Raw genomic sequence first — 14671 nt, 5'->3', positions numbered from 1 at the left:
CCGGGCAGTACAATCCTACAATCCCTGGACAGGAAGCTAAACTTACAACTGTGGCATAAATGCATTAATAAGCATTACATTACAATAATAAACAACATGAACAATAAATGCAATAAATAAAACAAATCAAATGCTATCAAATACAAATCAAATACAAAATGCAAATCAAATACTAAATACAAATCGAATCAAATACACATTTAAAAAAAGGACCATGGTCTTATACTATTTACAATTATTTACATTACGTACTATGGTTTTTATTAATGAGCTAACCTGTCGTAATGAACGACTTTAGGTTTAGTGTTCGAAGACTTACGAATCCGAACGACGACGTCATTCAGTCTGTTCAGCACTGTATATGGACCATACGAAGGTGACTGTAATTTAGGACCGAGTCCTTTTCGTTGAATCGGGTTCCACAACCACACCTTGTCTCCTTTGTTGGATCTATGTCTAGTAGCTCTCGTGTCGTATCTGGTCTTCACTTTCTCTGTCGCCAAGTTGACTCGCTTTCGTGCAGAACGGTGCATCCCCTCAATCCGGGCCTGGACATCTTGGATGTGTTCCTCAGACGATGAAGGCCATCTGTAGGGCGACCAAACAGGCGGTCACAAGGCAGACGAAAGTCTCGACCGAAGAGCTTGTAGGACGGAGAATAGCTGGTAGTCTTGGGTTTCTTTTCGACCCTAGCATGATTTCGGCGGCTTCCCGAGCTGGGTCTTTTGGACAAGGCGTCGGCATTACCAGGTGAGGATCTCTTCTGAGGATGGATAGTCATGTCACCAGATGCTGAAAGCAGTTTGTTATTTTTCAAGTTTAAGGAAACATTGTATTTCCTTAAAAAGTCCAATCCAAGTATGCATGGATCTGTAATATCCGCCACATATGCCGTGTGATGGTAGGCGGCACTTCCCAGCTATGTCGATCTTGTCACCAGACGCAGTCTGAAGGGTAACACAGGATGGCATCCAAATAAGTTTATCTTTAAACTGTTCAGCTACATCTTTCCTAATGATGGTAACATTAGCTCCTGTGTCAATGATCATATTGCAAGGAACTCCATCTATACTTCCATTGATGGACAGTCCGTTACTGCTGCCACTCACTCTAGAAATCTTGAGTGCTTTAAAACACGGTTTTTCATTATCTGGCAACCTCCGTTTCTTGATATGGTCAATTTGTTTCCTGCGTCGTTGCTGAGAAATGGTCTCAATTTCCGTACCCTGGGGTGTTCTGCAATTCTTTCGCACGTGGCCTTCAGTTCCACAGTTTCAGCACTTTCGTTTCTTGTCAATCCTTTTCTGTCCCATGGCATTTAATTGTCTATTTAACCGGGCTCTCTTATTTTCCGTGCTCTGGGGTGTTCTGCAGTTCGTATGTGGCCTTCAACACCGCAGTTCCAGCACTTTAGGGTTGGTTTCTGTTCACCAATATTCCGTCTTAAAACATTCACTGGTCTTGTCAACTCATCCGTTTTATTATCCGTGCCCTGGGGTGTTCTGCAATGCCGTCGTAGGTGACCTTCAGAACCACATCTCCAACACCTTACAGCCACTTTGTTCTCACTGCTACTTCGTATCAAAGCATCGAATTGTCTGGATAAATCATCTAAACGAGCCATCAATTGGTCCCCTGGCTCGTGGACTCGCACAGCTCTGACTGGGTAGCGATCTCTACGAGTTGCTTGCTGGGCTGCCTCCAATTTCACGGCGTACAACACAGCGCTTTTTACATCTTTAACATCCGCCATTCGCAGTGCTTTCTGTATTTCAGGGTCCCGGATGCCATCAATGAAATATTGCAGGGACAATATTTTCCTTGTTTCTGTCGAGCACTCTGAAAAGGCGTGATGTGACAGCCTTTCAACATCCGTGGCGAGCTCCTGAAGTGTTTCGGTGAGCTTCTGTTGACGGGATTTTAATTGGAGCCTGCTGTAGTCTTTTAAACATTTCTCGCCGAAGCGCAGCTCCAAAGCGCCGGATAGAGCTTCGAAATCTAGCCTTTGATTTTCGGGAAGGGTCTGCAGGATATCCGCTGCGTCTGCTCTCAGAGAAGCGGTGAGATGACAGGCCTTAGCTTGGGAATCCCATCCATTCGCATCCGCAACGATAGAAAACTGGGTCTTATACACTTGCCAGGATGTCTTCCCATCATATGTGGATAGCTTCAGAGATGGACGAGCAGGCATCGGTAAGAATTTAAAATCACTCCCGCTCCCTGCCAACGCTACGAATTTCTTTAAAGTATCCATTTCTTTGGGAACTGCAGAAATTCTCTCATCAATTTGTTGTTCAACGGAACAAACTCTTCCTTCTATTTCTTCTTTGACTGAATCAACTCTGTAACCTATTTGTTGTTCCACGGCCGAAACTCTGTCTTTATTTGCGCTTTCACAGAAGAAAATTTTCTTCAATTTGTCCAACTTTAATTTCAACCGCGTCTATTCTGCCTTCCATAGCCTCAAATTTATTTTCTATTACGCAGGTAATTTCTCTTTTCATTTCGTCCTGACCTGCTTTCATCTCGTCTTTAAGGGATATTATCTCTTCCTTAACGGATTCCTGGCCCAATTTCATTTCTTCCTTAACGGATATTTGACCAGCATCCATTTTCTCTTTAATTTCTTCTTTAAAAGATGTTTGGCCAGCTTCCATCTTTTCTTGTACCAGCTTTTATATCTTCCTTAACGGAGTTGACGGTTTCTTCCATCTTTTCTTGGAAAGCAGCAAATGCAGTCATCATTTGCATGAATTGTTCTTCCATCGCTCTTGTTATTTGCATTCAAACCCCACTCCTGACACCAAAAATTGTTGCGTGCGTACGGCTTCGTTATGAAATGAATGCACAAGTCCGATGAAAAATGAACAAAAATTTATTATTATCACAACAAAAATGCTTAAATTTTCTCAAATTATCATGCAGTATTACAATATCTCACAGTAGTTATCTTTTAACTACTCAAATGTCCAATAGAACGTAATTCAAAACAGCTAAAGAACGCCAATCCGCGAATTCGCTACAATCATACAAAATCATCGCCTTTTATCATCACAGACATTATTTCAGGTCACGAAATTCGCTACAATCAACAAGAGCAGTTTTCTAAACAACAAACTAAGCAACTACTACAAACTGAGATGTTTTCCTCCTTTTATAAGATTTTAAAATCAAGCGCTAGAATTTTCCAGTACTTTCTCGAAATCAAAAAAAAAATATTTATTTATTTAATGCACGCGCTCTTGTATTTTCAATTTTCCGGCTTAGCTTTCTTTTAATATTCGTCACGCGCTGCACTGCGCGAGAAATAAAACCATTTAATTTATAATTGAACTAACATTAGCTTTTTAAATACGAAATTCGTAACAATACATACCTTATAAACTTGTCCAAACAAAGCTTTGAATAAAAATAACACCAAATCAGGTGTGTAGTCAATTTAAGGCTATTGAATTAATTCTAACTTAATTGACGTTATTATGTATCACTTAGCAGTTACTAAAATTTAATTTATCAATTATTCTAAAGTTACACCACACGATGGTTACACTGCTACTGTTACACTGAAAATTTCAAAACTATATACATAAACAGTATGCATCTAATTGGTTACACTATGCAGTAAGTTAAAATTTGTGTTTTGATTTGATTTACATGACTAAGTCTGAGTATGTTACCAAATGTCAACTACATGCATTTAAGGGCTAATGTGAGCAAAGTAATTAATGGCGAAAAGTGTATTGAAAGTAACAACTAACCATCTTCTTCGAAATGTATAGAACAGCAATATTAGCACATATATTCTTATTTGCTTTTCAATCTAACTTCCTCCTTTAATTCACCCCTTCAGAAATGGCGGACACTAATACCTTTTCCCTCCATTTTGAAAACAAAAATCTTAAAACCAGGAAGGGAAAATACTCAAGTAAATTCAATTTATATGTGACTATTTGGATGAAAATGATAAATATCCGAGTACTTGAATTTTAGCAAAATCCTAAAATTGTCGAAATTTGTATAAATTTTACATTTCACTTTAAATTGTCGATTTCACTTTAGAATAATATTCGACATTTTGGACATTAGAAAATTTTAATAATTTAAAAATTCTATTAGATATGCCTAGTTATAATTTTCAGCATAACGATTTCAAAGAATTAAAGAAGCAACTCTTTATGTACAAAATTTTATGCTAAATTTCTTAAACTGAAAATAACATAATTTTACGTACAATAAGCAAATTTTCATGTTTAAAAATACTGTCATGTTTGATATTTATAGAAATGAAAATTATGAAATTATTTAGGGCGTCTAAAATATTCAATGAAAATGAGAATATACTTTAAAGAGTAAAATCTAAGTAATGTAAGAAATTCCTGGTGAAGTTCTTTAAAGTCTGATGTTATACCTATAAAAATTTTGCATTTCATTCATTTAAGCAGAAAGCCAAACAAGATCCTATTTCTTTACGGCGAAACACACTAGAATTATTTACCCAAGAGGAATAATGCTTTAAGGAAAACTTGAAAGAGATTCCTATTTACATTGCATATAAAGAAAATTCAGAAAAACCCTCGCAAACAGTCCATTGAAACCGTGTCTTCAACAAAATCTGGGGCGAACAGTACTGGTTTCTTAAAAGTTCTTTTTCAAATTTGCAAAAGGCATGTCTTCTGCCCAGACTGCTAGCGTTATAGTATGTTTCATGGTCATGTTTTTCTTCCCAATGTGCTATTTGATATAGAAAGGATAGTTTAATTGACTACGGCAAAGAACACGAGAGTTGTCTACTTAATAAGAAGTGGTAATCATTTTTAAAGAAACTTGCATGTATTCCTATTACACAGGAGAAACATCAAACAAAAAATCTGTGTGATCAGCCCTTTCCTAAGAATTCGAAACTTGACTGAACTATCAAGGCTCACCTGTCTTATTCACCTGGGTAACGCTACTTGTCGGTCAGAAAATAGTGGTGGATATAATACCAGTCAGAAGAACTTACGAAGGCGAAATCAAATTGGATCCCAAACTGAATATTGCAAATTTTTCAGACAATCTTTTTCAAATCATAAATAGCGTATTTGTACACAAAATCGGGCCTAATATCATAGGAAAGGCCGACTGCAGTAGGAATAAGACAACAGGAAAAGACTGAAGAAAAGGCTACGGTCTGGTAAGACGTTTTTATTGAAGACTTGAAGCCGCTAAAAACTGAAAGACAGTAGCATCAACTTTTATATTTTGACAACAGTCGCCGCATCAGTTGGAGGAAGTCGAACTTAAATCATCCAATTCCAGAAATTTAATATGAAATGTGGATCCATGGCCTCACGGTGCTGCATGGTCACAAACAAAGTTTAAATGTTTGTTCACGTCAGTTCCATTGTGATCCACTTTGTTGAAACAAGAACAGTGAGTCAACAGAAGCCTCAAGGATTTTGCTGTTAGACTAACAAATTAAAGCATATGTAAAAACAAAAACTTGAGCTAAACTATCAGTGCAACCAAAACTGTTGCCATCTGAGCATTTTACTCAAACTTGTTATACAAACATAGAAATAACGAAATAGAGCATTTAAATTAGAAAAGGGACAACCTCGAAGTCGAATCCGAAAACTTTTTCGAAACCTTCGAGAAATAACGAAAAAAATTGTTAAATAATAGCTACTAAAACAAGCTTTTAAAATCTACGTGTAATAAAAATATTAACAAATAGCGTTTCAAATATATACCTATAGCTAAAAAGTTGATAAAAACGAAAATGAAAAAAGTAGATGAAATGGATAATTAACATAAAACTTAAAGTTCATTTTCTTAATATAACTTGAGCCAAGTATTGAATACTGTTTCAAATTCGAGCATTTGAGTTTTATTTTTACATTTCTCCAAAATATTTTAAACTAAAACCAAGTATAAAAGGGAAATTGATGATTTCAAGAATTAACACAGATAAGCAATTAACTAGTTTTCTCCAAACAATTAGGAGTAGCATTTGAAACACCACAAAAGTGAGGTCCACTGAAACTGCAGCAGATGCAATTCTTCCTAATCACATTCCATTTAAGTAGAACAGAGTCTCTTCCGTAAATATTTTCAGCACCAGACTCTATTTCAAATTCAGATATGGCACAGAAAATGTTTATACACAAGTTTAAAAATCATAAACCTCATTAGTTTAAGGGCTTTTTTCAGTTTATCATTACTTCTTAACCTGTTCTGTCGCAAGTAAAACAATGTTCACATTTATATGCAAATTATCAATAAAAACTAAAACATTAAGTTTTATTCTGCAGTAACTCCATGTACAGATTTGTGCTAAATTAAACTGACTGCACGGGCACATTTCTTTGAAAGCAAATCGCAAAGAGTCAAATATTTCTATTGCTCTTCAGAAATATTAATCCTTACAAATTTCCGAGTAAAAATGTAACGAGTTTTTAAGTTAGGATTCGAATGACGAAAAATGAACAAAGATTCTAATCTTTGAAGTTTTTTCAAGGTTCATGGTATTCGAGGATTCGAATGGCCGTTTTTTTAAACACAGTAAGAACTGTACAATATCTTAAGATGAAATTCGAAACTTCAATTCGGTAATGATGTTTATACAGAATTGTAAAAGCTAAAGGCATGTAAAGGAATGCTGAAAATCTTTACATGCGAGATGTAAAGAACAATTGCCATATTCTGAATGTTTTAATTTTAAAAAAATCTGCCGTTTAGCTCTCTCGAGAACTGTTACAAATGAACTTATCAATTAGATCTATGAAAAAATTCAACGCTTTTAATAGGAAATATACAAAATGTTTCCAGTTATCTAAGAGAAAATTTTTATGAGTTCTCAGCTTTTGGAGTTTTTGTTGAACCAAACATTTTGCTGAATATGACTTCAGCTTTCGCGCGTTTGTGAAATATAATACAACTTGGATATAGAAGCTTCAATACAAAATGCTTTTTATCTTCTAAAAACTTGAATTTTAAAATTTCGATATAATGTTCAAAACTGTACACATATTTTTCTTGGGTTACTTTCCCGCCTAACGAATCCTATTCCATCACTCCAAAAACTATGAAATTTAGTAAGTTTTAAAGATGCGGGTACAAACATTCCATTTTAAGAGTTTTATTTCTTTGAATATTTTAAGGTTTCATTGATGGATCCAGCGCATGCTCTTCTGAAGACAAAGTGTGTACACATCCTTCAAATAGTACACCTGTTACTTAAATCCTGTTACTTAAATCTAAACTGTAAAATTTTCTTTCTCAGGTATGGAAAGGTCCGAAGTTACAAAATAATGACACAAGTTCCTATTCTCCAAGTATGCAGCAGTCTGTATTGAAATATTGGCATTTAATTTTTTAATTCTTTGCACTTGAAATAATTTTGACAGGCACTGCCAAAATTTGGCGTCGTACTTAAAGTGTGTCTCTCAAGCACACCAATAAACACGCAATTGTAATTTACAGCTAAATTTTAGTTGCATATGATCTGATGTTTCGTTGATTTCAGTATTTATTCATTTCTTTGGCCGATAAAAATAAAAAAAAAATACTACTAACTATGGAGAAAAATGTGATAGAAGTGTTGTTTCAAGATAATAGTGATGATGAATTTAGTGAGTGTGTGAACATGGAAGTGATTCTGATGACAGTGGCATTATTCCACCAGTGAAGAGAAAAAGGAAAGGTATTGCAATAATAGTGGTTCCAGGGAAAGTGATTCAAACGTGTCAGATGATATCGGTAATATTAGTGACGGATAGTGTTAACGGAAACTGCTTTGTCTGTTCAACCCAAAAAAACTGGAACACAGTTTTGTGAAACCTGCAAATATCAACCAGGTCTACATCCTGCTAATTGCTTTAAACGAGATCATACCCCTGAAAATTGCAAATAATTTGCAATTAAAATTTACATTTAATAAGTGCTCACATTATGATAATAATAAAAATAACGTTAAGAATAGTTTGCCTTTTAAATTTTATGCGCAAATTTTACCTTCAACTAAACAGCACATTACATAGCCAGATACAGCAAAAAAAAAAAAAAAAAAAAAAAAAAAAAAAAAAAAAAAAAAAAAAAAGCTACTGAAAGCTTCAGGCGATAAGTTCGACTGCAAAGGGTTGAAGTAATTACTCAGCATTCTTATAGAGAAGTTTTTACACAAAATAACACCTCGATTTTATACATTACGAGCAGAACTCAGACGTTCATACTTATAAAATTTCTGTATTACCTACTTCTGTAAGATAATACTACTTCTGTAAGATTCTGTAAAGATAGAGCTTGACGCCCAACAGACCAAAGCAGAACCGTCAAATGATAATAGCATTATATATATATATATATATATATAAATAAAAAAAAAAAATGTTGTGCTTCTAAACCCGTTTAATTATCGCACAAGTTACCAACTCAACCTTTCGGGCACTAGTAAAGGCTATAAAAGCTACAATTAGGGAAACCCTAAAAAGGCCTCAGTATAGCGGGAAAATCTAAACGAATTAAAATTATTAATATTCTTGTGCACACACACGTTACTTATACCCGGCTTAGAGATAATGCTTGACGCTAATAAGGTAGTTTTGGAGATAAAATATCAACAGTGATATTTTGATAAACATTATCTGTTTGCCTTTGTACTCCAACCACAGCAAATTACATCAGCTATATTTCTTTTCATTAGCCATTAGGGTTAATCTTTGGATTATGGTAACTCGGCGATTTTTTGGCGAAAATTTGTCGACCAACCCTGCTACAGCAACCTGCTAGTTTTTATTTGGACGCCATTTTGTTTTCACGAAGTAAAGGCTTTTTTTTTTTTTTACTCAACATTTTTTTCCAACAATCTGCTAGCCGAATTACGCTTATGCTAGAACTTTTATGGAACAAAAGTGCTTAACTCATGACGAAGAATTGGGAGAAAGTGCAGAATAGCAAACTGCTTACCGCGTTTTTAAGAATTGCACATACACGGTATCCATGTACACGTTGACCTATTTTCACTTAAAAAAAAATCCCAGAATTGCACAAAATGGCATTGCACACACTCTTGACTTTATCCACGTACACTGCTAAAGTCCTAGCTAGTAACCTTTATCGCCTTACCAAAATGTCGCCAAACTACCTGTTACCATATTCCAAAGATTCCAAAAGGGGCTTTAGGATGGAAACGGTGCGCCCCATAAAGGAAATATTAAACTTCTTTCATAGATAGATTCTAACAGAATATCTCATTTTTTATCAATACTGCAAAAGAGCGACTTGTATCAGTTTTAAAAGTTTTCAGGTTAACCTGTAATTTGATATAAAAAGTGAAAACAAATATCTGTAAAATTTAGTATTCCAGGTTAAAATACCTTACTTTTAAAGCTGAAACAGAAATGCTAAAGATACTGAAAATTGAATGAAATTATTCAAAAGTTGAGATGAGCGGCAAAGCTTCATGCCAAAATCATTGGTTTGGCTTTTATAAATACGGCAAAGCACTCGAGGGCTATCTGTCTAAGGGAAGGAATATCTTCGTGATGGACTTTCTAAGGAAAACTGGCTCGTATACACATTGGAAAAAACGACAAAAACGCCTATGCAGCCAGCCCGTTCGCGGAATTCGAACCTCGGACTGAACCACCAGTGTTCAGCGACTTTACCGAGTTTTCAGTGGCTTTATATCTTTCTGGCTGGTGGGCCTACATACCAAAATGAAAGACTTCACGAACTTTCTAACGACAATTAGTGCTCGTATTTCCATTATACATGAAGAATGCACCAGAAAGCGACGCAGTTTACCGAGATTCAAACCAAGAACAAACTTCCAGTATTCAGCGGTTTCACCCACTATGCCAATGGCGGATGTAAATGAATAAATAAAATACACCCTATATTGTTTAATTTTTCTTTTCGAGTACAGTACTGAAAATACTGTCGTATAGATTACTATACCGTTGTCGAATTCAAGACTGTTATTCCCAAATGTTTCCTTTCGTTGATATATTTGGAAATATCTAAGAATATCAAGGGAATTGCATTTAGGATTTGTAATATGCTATTCATTACCTTCATTATACAGAGTTAAAATACTGATAATATTTTATCTTAATATAAGTAAACTTTGTTTTGAAAAATTCATAAAAAGTATAATTTCACCGATGCTTCTATTTAAATCTTAGAATTATCACTCTGCAATAAGGTAAGTACTATCTTCGAATTTGCAACTGAAAAGAAAATTTATAGTATTTAACCAAGTTTAAGCCTTGTGTATTTTTGGCTTTCATTCTCAAATTTGAAAACATTAACTAGGGAATCAAGGCTTATTTAATAATGGAACTGTCTTTGATATTATCCTCATTTTCTGAGAGCATTTTACTTAAAACTATTTCTTTGAGTAACTACTTATATACTAGAAAACTTTCACAAAATGTACAATTTATGGTTTCATAAAACTCAACCATATAAGTTTTATTTAAATATTTTCCCTGTACGGAGAAAAATCGAATACTGTCCTTTTGATTATTGTACTATCACCAAGTCGCGTATTGAAGCTCGCAAGTTTTTCCTCCGTTCCCTAAATTCTAATTTGTATTTCTGAAATTGTGGTATGTGCATCTTCAAAGATAGGCTAGCTACCTTCTAAGAGCACTCAAGTCTTTTTTTTTTTTTTTTTTTCCTAATTTTTAAAATTTAAAGAAAATTAAGTGATTTTTTGTCAAGATGTTCCATTTTCCCAAGACTCCAGAGTTGAAGTTTATGGCGTCTTTTTAAAAATCTTATCTCTGGAAGAATATTCATAATTTACTTGAAAAAAGTGAAAAGGTATATACTAGCAACGGGCTAAAATTTCATTTGGATACAGATATGACAAATTAAGCCGACGCGTAATTTACCCCCACCCCAAAAAAAAAGGAAGTTTCATGATTTGTTTACTCCAATATCACGAATAAAAATCACAATTACGAAAATTTGCATTTGCATGCGAGCTTTTTTTCTTCTTCAGTTAGAAGATATTTCCGAAAATAACAAATAGCACTTTTATAAAAAAATTTTAAACTTTGTTAGTTTTAAAATTAGTTTAAAACTTTTAAATGAAACAAATTGCATTTGATTCCATTAGTTGATCATCATTTTAAATAAAGAATATTAAAATAATAAGTATGTTACTTAAATAGTTTTAGGATATTTTTAGTATAAATATGTTTAAATAACGGATTAAAAACTCCCTCAGAAAGCTGCTACAGAATTATAAATATTTTCTTCAACCTACAATTTCAAAATTTTATCTCCTGCATTAGAAATTTAATCGTGATTGAAAGGTAAAATCTAAACAAGAATTGGGAATAAGAGTTCAAAATATCCCCAGCATTTAAGTGTCTTTCATTCAATAAGCATTCACACTTCCGATATTAAATAATGTGATATTAAAATTCCAAAACAATGGAACTTTTTTTTTTCTTCTCCGTTAAGTCAAAAGAAATAAACGCCTCAGATTATTCTTGAATAAAAACATAAATCAGAAACACCGGATATCGAGAAGTGGAACGACGAAATCGCTTACCTGTTTGCGTATCCGCGGGCTTTTCTGCAAAACTCTCCTAACCTCGCTTTCGAATGAATCCTAGACACTACTTTCACCGCTCGAGCTAGAAGCCTGGACTCGTTTTCTCCCTCAACTACAGGCGAGAGTAGGTCAAACACGTTAGTGCTGCCACCGCTGAGATTCAGAAGGATGATCTGGTCAATGTGTCAACCAATGGGCATGCATGCCACGACCTATTCCCTCAAGTTGCGGTCACGCAGCAAAGGCGAAAATCAAACGAATGCAGCGCGTTTTTTGATTTTTAATTCTTACGATCTTTACAACTGGCAACCCCAGGAAAATGTACTTTTTGGTTTTAGCGGAAATGAAAGTATATACAGCAGCGGCTCTTAAACTTTTTGAATTCAAAAGACATATTTAGAACTATATGCATTTAGCAGGATCCCTAAATTAATTTATCATCGGATTATTATTGTACTTTTCATTGTAAAATTAAATGAGATTTCATTTGAAAAACTACCCACGGAACCTGACCATTAAGTCTGAGATCATCAGATGGGGTGCATATGATAGTTTAAGTGTCGGTGATTTAGAACTTAGCGCATACTTTTAGTTAGATATATTTAAAATGCACAATCACTCAGAATTTAATGGTTTCACAGAAAATTTAATGCCCACTCCATTGAAAAACGGAATGTTACAATTAAATACTAGTAAGCACTGGATTATCGAACGAAATCTAATAATGCTTTCAATTAAAATAAGATACCTGTGTTCTGTCCAGTATTCAATCCTTGATTTCAGTTCCCAATGATCCGTCTCGAATATACGTCTATAAATATATACGTCGGATTGTTTTTGATTACTCTCCATTTTCGAAAACATTATTTGTAAACATAGACACAGATTAACCGAGTCCAAGCCCAACACACTTTTGTCTCTTCGCCTTTTTTTTTTCCATTGCCAGTTTTTTTCTCTCCGCCTTTCTGATTCATACTAACCAAGATGCTGATGGCATATTTAACGCTAGAAATTATAACTAAAATAACAATAACTAATAATAATAATAAAGTAGGCAACTAATGCCTTGAAACTCATTCATGTCATAACATTTCAAAACTAATATCGGCACATCATAAAATTAGATTATAATAATGAGGCTCATTACTTCTTATTGACAGTATTATTGGAATCGTTTGATCTTTGATCGTATCTTTATTTCTGGCATCAACTACTAAGAGTTTTTACCAGTACACTGAAATTTATAACCATTTAGACATTTACTTGGTTTAAATAATGAAAGATGTGCACTTGTACATCGTCGCACAAGGCGAAAAATAATAATGAAAGTTCATGAATTTAGTAAAGTTCAAACCTTAAAAACATAACTCGTCGGTCGATACATTTGGTGTGGAGGCTAACCGACAAGAAGTCACGTGGTCTTGAGAGGGCACCTAATTGGTCGAGGTCGATGTTAGCAGAAATCAGTTAAAGTTCGTAATTAAGCTAAAATTTAGCTTATAATGAAATAAATTTTTATATTTTTCATTATTCCATAGTCCAAAGCAATGAAGAAAAATACAGATTGCATTATTTACACACAATTATTAATGTTAAAAATGAAATACTTGAACTTGTAGACATGGCTTGGGAGAACCAATTACACGAAAATACACAAAGTTAATAAAATTGGAATTTTAAAACTTACTATTTTAAATATATAAAAATAACATCTTACCTGTTTTCTAAAATAAGTTTCAAAACTTAGGATTTAATTTAAAAATACTTTACAAATTGTTGCCCTCCGTTTTTTTTCCTAACAGAAATTTACGTTTGTTAATATTTTGATATTTTATACTATTTTACATTAAAAAAGTAATGCAGAAAGAAAGAAAACTTAAATATAATTTTTTTTTAAGATGAGTTTTAATTTTAATCGACAAAAAAAAAGGGGGGGGGAGATAAAAATCTGAAAGGTTTCAGATTTTAAATTAGGTCCAAAGGAGCGCTTTTTTAACATTTTGTGTGTTACCTTTATTTATTAATTATCACGTTCTTCGCACTTAAACCATCAAATTCAGTTCAACAGCAATATCGCAAAATAGTTTTAAATTGAGCATATCTTTAGAACTTCCGATACAGAGTCTCGCGCACTGGAGATAAAAATGTTTTTCTGTACAACGTTGCCATTACTCGATTTGAAATCCTTGAGTTTGTTAATTAAAAATTCGTTAAATTAAAAAAAAATATGAAATCGACAATAAAACAAATTCCAAGTTTCAAATTTGGGCCTCCACATGCCCATATTCGCAGGAGGATTACGTCATTCAAAATTCGATGGCTTCCTTTGTTTTATCACAATGCGAGAAATATATATACATTTATGCATATTTTTCATTATTTAATTTCTTCAAATATAATGCAGGACTCTAGCATTTGGTGACAACAGTTTGAAAAGTGAAACGAAAATTTATAGTGAACCAACGCAAAATCGCAAAATGAAAACAATAGTCCTTCAGGGACAAAGCCCCTTTGAACTAATAAATATTTAATTTTATGAGTTGGCAGCAGTTAGAAAGTATTACTTTTATTTCAGAACAAAAGTTTGATGTTTGTATATTTTTGAAATTTTTTAAAATTTTATACACTTTAAACTGTAAATCCATCTTGGGGGCATTAGATGGTATTCTGAAGTTTTCATAACCTATAATCTGAAACTTTTAGACTCTCTTTAAGGTATTATTATTTCCTTTTCGTTTCTTTTTCTTCTCCCTTTCAATTTAGTAGCATACCCTCTAATTTTGGCTTTAGTTAAAAATTTAACTTTTTAGCACCAGAGGTGCTATTAATCTCGAACCTCGCTTTCTTTCCGTACCTCTTTTCAAGCGTTGTCACCAAATATTATCGCCGTGTATTATTTTTAAACAAACAAACAAACAAACAAAAAACTATAATGAATATAAAAATATGTATGGTAACATTTAGCACTTGAGTGGAAATTCTAAAGATATCCCAAATAAAAAAATTGTTAACTTCCACGCTCTAGTTTGTTGCCATTTGTCGAAGCGAAAGTTTCTTTTAAATTTAATTTCCCTGTTATTGAGCTAACTAAGCGAACAAACTAAGCGATTTAAAAGCAAT

At 33.7% G+C, this 14671-nt stretch overlaps 1 protein-coding gene across 1 annotated transcript in view; it reads right to left on the bottom strand.

Annotated features, from left to right (window-relative positions):
- The window catches only part of LOC118181832 (very long chain fatty acid elongase 7-like), a 54055-nt gene extending 42350 nt beyond the window's left edge, over positions 1 to 11705 (bottom strand). Inside the window, exon 1 of the mRNA XM_035351036.2 lies at positions 11549 to 11705. The gene's annotated coding sequence lies outside the window, so the exon portion shown is untranslated. The remainder of the gene's footprint in view (positions 1 to 11548) is intronic.
- Positions 11706 to 14671: the final 2966 nt, after the last annotated feature.

The sequence above is a fragment of the Stegodyphus dumicola genome, chromosome 1, assembly GCF_044657685.1.
Source record: "Stegodyphus dumicola isolate Sdum_Otavi_A_Nest chromosome 1, ASM4465768v1".
In the NCBI taxonomy this organism is placed as follows: Eukaryota; Metazoa; Arthropoda; class Arachnida; order Araneae; family Eresidae; genus Stegodyphus; species Stegodyphus dumicola.
This window is presented reverse-complemented; position numbering and strand designations above follow the sequence as displayed.